The sequence below is a fragment of the Bidens hawaiensis genome, unplaced genomic scaffold (genome assembly GCF_021521415.1).
Source record: "Bidens hawaiensis isolate Kalapana, Puna unplaced genomic scaffold, B.hawaiensis_p1.1 tig00006888_1, whole genome shotgun sequence".
Lineage (NCBI taxonomy): Eukaryota > Viridiplantae > Streptophyta > Magnoliopsida > Asterales > Asteraceae > Bidens > Bidens hawaiensis.
The window spans coordinates 236220-242219 of NW_027491469.1; positions in this window are offsets into that span (position 1 = coordinate 236220).

A 6000-nucleotide genomic window follows, 5' to 3' on the forward strand; every position below is an offset into this window, starting at 1 on the left:
TTACTTATAGGGTACGCATTTCAGTACCAAGACCACATGAAAATATTCACAATTGTAAATGTCAGTATATGTATAATCAGTGGCGAAGCTTGGACAAAGATGTCGAGGGGGCGGATGAAAATACATATTGAAAAAGCCATAAACGGAGGGGGTCGGGATCAAATTGTCGGTTAAAAATGAGTAAATTTAACTACTGCGCAAAAAAACCTCAACTTATTAATTTTTGGTACAAATCTTTTTATTAGCAATACTGTCAAAATTTCGAACGGGCCGCAGATTGGCGTCAGGGCATAATTATTGATCCGATTTCTTTCGTAGGGTCGTAAAATATTGTATGTAAGTCACCAAGACCGAATTTCTGATTCGATTCAGTGGTTCGACCCATACTCAGTGAACATACCCTTTGGCAATTCTGGGAAGATCGATTTCTGATCCGATTCTTTCTCCGACTCAGTGAACATACCCTTTGGCAATTCTGGCAAAATTTCGAACGAGCCGCGAGATAGCGTCAGGGCATAGTTATTGATCTAATTTTTTTGTAGGGTCATAAAATATTGTATGAAGGTCACCAAGACTGAATTTCTGATCCGTTTCTTTCTCCGGCTCAGTGAACATACCCTTTGGCAATTCTGGCAAAATTTCGAACGGGCCGCGGGCTGGCATCAGGGCATAATTATTGATCTGATTCTTTCGCATGGTCATAAAATATTGTATGCAGGTCACCAAGACCGAATTTCTGATTCGATTCAAAGGTTCGACCCACACTCAGTTTTTTCTCCGGCTCAGTGAACATACCTCTTTGGCAATACTGGCAAAATTTTGAACGGGCAGCGGGGTGGCGTCAGGGCATATATATTGATCTGAATCTTTCGAATGGTCATAAAATATTGTATGGAGGTCACCAAGACCGAATTTCAGATCCGATTCAATGGCTCGACCCATACTCTGTTTTTTCTCCGGCTTAGTGAACATACCCCTTTGGCAATTCTGGCAAAATTTCGAACGGGCCGCGGGGTGGCGTCAGGGCATATATATATATCCGATTCTTTCGAGGGTCATAAAATATTGTATATAGGTCACCAAGACCGAATTTCTGATCTGAATCAGTGGTTTGACCCACACTTAGTTTTTTCTCCGGCTCAGTGAACAAACCCCTTTGGCAATTATGGAAAAATTTCAAACGGGCCGCGGGGTGGCGTTAGGGCATAATTATAGATCTGATTTTTTCGTAAGGTCATAAAATATTGTATGGAGGACACCAAGACCGAATTTCTGATACGATTCAGTGGTTCGACCCACATCAGTTTTTTCTACGGCTCAGTGAACATACCCCTTTGGCAATTTAAACAAAATTTCGAACGGGCAGCGGGGTCAGGGCATAATTATTGATCCGATTCTTTGGCATGGTCATAAAATATTGTATGGAGGTCCCCAAGACCGAATTTCTAATCCGATTTAGTGGTTCGACCCAGACTCAGTTTTTTCTCCGGTTCAGTGAACTTACCCTTTGGCAATTATGGCAAAATTTCGAACGGGCCGCGGGGTGGCGTCAGAGCGTAATTATTGCTCCGATTCTTTCGCAGGGTCATAAAATATTGTATGGAGGTCACCAAGACCGAATTTCTGATCCGATTCAGTAGTTCGACCCTCACTCAGTTTTTTCTCCGGCTCATAGAACATACCCCTTTGGCAAAACTGGCAAAATTTCGAACAGGCCGCGGGGTGGCATCAGGGCATAATTATTGATCCGATTCTTTCGCAGGGTCAAAAAATATTGTATGGAGGTCACCAAGACCGAATTTCTGATCTAATTCAGTGGTTCGACCCACACTTAGTTTTTTCTCCGGCTCAGTGAACATACCCCTTTGGCAATTCTGGCAAAATTTCGAACGGGCCGCGGGGTGACGTCAGGGCATAGTTATTGATCTGATTCTTTTGTAGGGATATAAAATATTGTATGGAGGTCACCAAGACCAAATTTCTGATCCGATTCTTTCTCCGGTTCAGTGAAAATACCTTTTGGCAATTCTGGGAAAATTTCGAACGGGCCGCGGGGTGGCATCAGGGCATAATTATTGATCTGATTCTTTCGCAGGGTTATAAAATATTGTATGCAGGTCACCAAGACCGAATTTCAGATCCGATTCAATGGCTCGACCCATACTCTGTTTTTTCTCCGGCTCAGTGAACATACCCCTTTGGCAATTCTGGCAAAATTTCGAACGGGACGCGGGGTGGCGTCAGGGCATATGCATATCTGATTCTTTCGAAGGTCATAAAATATTGTATATAGGTCACCAAGACCGAATTTCGGATCTGAATCAGTGGTTCGACCCACACTTAGTTTTTTCTCTTTCTCAGTGAACAAACCCCATTGGCAATTCTGGAAAAATTTGTTGATCTGATTCTTTAGAGGGTCATAAAATAATGTATATAGGTCACCAAGACCGAATTTCTAATCTGATTCAGTGGTTCGACCCATAATCAGTTTTTTCTCTGGCTCATTGAACATACCCCTTTGGCAATTCAGGCAAAATTTCGAACGGGCCGCGGGGTGGTGTCAGGGATATATATTGATCCGATTCTTTCCCAGGGTCATAAAATATTGTATGTAAGTCACCAAGACCAAATTTCTGATCCGATTCAGTGTTTCGGCCCATACTCAGTTTTTTTCTCCGGCTCGGTGAACATAGTTATTGATCTGATTCTTTCGCAGGGTCATAAAATATTTTATGGAGGTTGCCAAGACCGGATTTCTGATCCGATTCAGTGGTTCGATCCACACTCAGTTTTTTCTCCGGCTCAGTGAACATACCCATTTGGCAATACTGGCAAAAATTCGAACGTGCCGCGGTGTGGCGTCGGGCCGTAGTTATTGATTCGATTCTTTCGTAGGGTCATAAAATATTGTATATTGGTCACCAAGACAGAATTTCTGATCCGATTCAGTGGGTCGACCCATACTCAGTTTTTTATCCGGTTTAGTGAACGTATGCAATTCAGGCAAAATTTCGAACGGTCCGCGGGGTGGTGTCACGAATATATATTGATCCGATTCTTTCGCTGGGTAATAAAATATTGTATGTAAGTCACCAAGACCGAATTTCTGATCCTATTCAGTGGTTCGGCCCATTCTCAGTTTTTTTCTCCGGCTCAGTGAACATACTCTTTTGTCAATACTGGCTAAATTCGAACGGGCCATGGGGTGGCGCCATGGCATAATTATTGATTCGATTCTTCAGTAGGGTCACAAAATATTGTATGGAAGTCTCCAAGACCGAATTTCTGATCCGTTTCAGTGGTTCGACCCATAATCAGTTTTTCCTCATGTTCGGTGAACATACTCCGTTGGCAATACTAGCAAAATTTCGAATGGACTGCGGGGTGGAGTCAGAGCATAATTATTAACCTGATTCTTTCGTTGGGTCATAAAATATTATATGGAAGTCTCCAGGACGGAATTTCTAATCTGATTTAGTGGTTCGACCCATACTCAGTTTTTCTTCCGGCTCGGTGAACATACCCCTTTGGCAATACTGGAAAATTTTCGAACATACTGCTGGGTGGCGTCAGGGCACAATTATTGATCCGATTCTTTCGTAGCTGATGTGCGGGTAAAAGTACACGCCTTAAGTGTTTTATATTGTGTGTTTTACTTGTTTATATGTATCGAACACAAATACTTTGATAGGTTATATGTTTACAGGTGTGCGGAGCTTAATGGAGCTTAAATAAGCTAATTTGGAGCATTCATGATGGAGTGAAAATGAAAGTAATGATCTATGAGATGATAGGGAATTGAATTACGAAGACGTGACCGCAAACGGGGAGGAAAACGGAGTTAAACGAAGATTTTATGAAAGAAGCAGTGTTTGGCCTAGCAGACCGTAAAGCAGTCTCTCCAGACCGTAGCTTACGGTCTGACCGTAGCTTACGGTGGCCAGACCGTAGCTTACGGTCTGGTCTGACGGAAAACGGGTTTTTGGTGATTTTTCTTCCATATTTAAAGCCCAAAAACCCTAATATCGAATTCATTCAATAATTATCAGTTGGGGGACTTATTGGAGGCCATCTTATACCACCAAAACTCATCCTAATCATACAAATCATCCATGTTATCATCATCACAACCAAGAATCAAGATCCTCAAGATGCATATGCTAGGCTAAAGCTTTTGTGACCATCTCCGGGCGTAGGGTTGTGTTTGTGGTTAGACTTTTTGGTTTTGAACCTTAATATTGGATTTGGATTTGGTTAATCATTCGGTTAGTTGAATCTTTACATTTGTTTATGCATTCAACAGTATTTTTGTAATTGAATGTTTTGTGTTTTTATCAGTTTATTGATTTGTGGTCATCAACTTTTAGGATTAAGTTCTTTTGAGTCATTGGCCCGTTTATCATTTACCATTAAATCACTTACATTTATCAAACCTTAAAACTGGTAATTAATTAGGTTATTATTCATCCAAACCAATTGTTCGGATTAAGTTCTGTCAATCAGTAAGGTCATGTGACACCCGGTATATTCCCAATCCCTTAAACTAAGTAATCAACCTAATAATTAGGTGATTGTAAATATTGTGCGCGCCATGTTAGTCAGCGCGTGCATTTGTTATGTGCGCCCTGCGCGAGCGCGCCATGTTAGTCAGCGCGTGCATTTGTTATGTGCGCCCTGCGCGAGCGCGCCACGTTAGTCAGCGCGTGCATTTATTATGTGCGCCCTGCGCGAGCGCACCATGTTAAGAACCAGCGTGTGCATATGTTATATGCGCCATGCGCGAACGTTTTGGCCTTATGTTTTTCATGAAACTTAACTATGTTGTCTAAATGGGTTGACCGCCACGCATGAGGCTAAGGCGGGTGCATCCCAAACCAATTATGCGCGTGCGGGAGGGGAACTAACCTACCCGCATGGTGGGAACGTTGAGAGCTAGTTTGTCTGAAGCTCCAAGATGGAATTGACTTCAACATGACTGATCACTATGTTGAAATACCAAGACCACCTGGAGAATCTACAAATGAAACTCAAATGTCCCTAACTGCGAGAAGGTTACGTACCTACCCGCAGCAAAGACATGTCCTATACGCAGAAAGCTATACGCAGAAAGCTATACGCAGAAAGCTATGCGCACAAAGTTATACGCGCCGAACACTTAGTCTATTCTCCAGTTATAAGGAGATTACTCCCGCCCAAAAGGAAACAGTAGCGTGTTTCAGAGATTTCTACTTTTTACTGTACAACTGACAAAAGCATACTGTTAGCCACCCTACTCTCACCAACCACAGACCTGCATGTTCTGTCCAAATCAAATCAAAATCTTTTATCCACCACTCCACTTTTAAGTAAATAATAATAACTTCCATACTTTATCATCATTACATTTAGATATGAAAAGATTTCAATCCCCTAAAGCAAGGGATTGTGTTCCCTTGAGTTTGCCTATAAATATGTGACCTAAATTATCACCCAAACACACTTCAAACTCCTCTCTTAAAAGTTGCAAACTGCACAAAACATCGCCCAAGCATCCGTTTGATTTCCCATTTCCGTTCCTGTTACTAGGTAAGCCGAGAATATAACCCTAAGACCTACTTTCCAACCCTTATATTCTTTTATTTCTCGATCTTGATATATATATACTTGTTATTTAATCGTATTATAGACCTTCAAGTCCGGGGTCAACACCAAGAAAACCCGAATCTCGATTAATCCCTTAAAGAACCACAGGTGAGTCTCACAGCCCCTATTTTCACTGTTTTCACTATTTTTAAACTGTTTTCGGGGCGAGGGACACGTACTTAAATAATGTTTTATCATGGTATACTTACAAGCTATGCAAGCGATTGTGTGTTTAAGTTATGTTCATGATGAGCAATGCAAACGGTTATCTAAGGTTTTCGATGTATGTGCGCTAGAACTCGAGTAAGTGATCACTTTACCATTGGAACTCTAAGGGTAGGGACTGCCGGTTTGATCCACCCACTCGTAGGGGTCGCA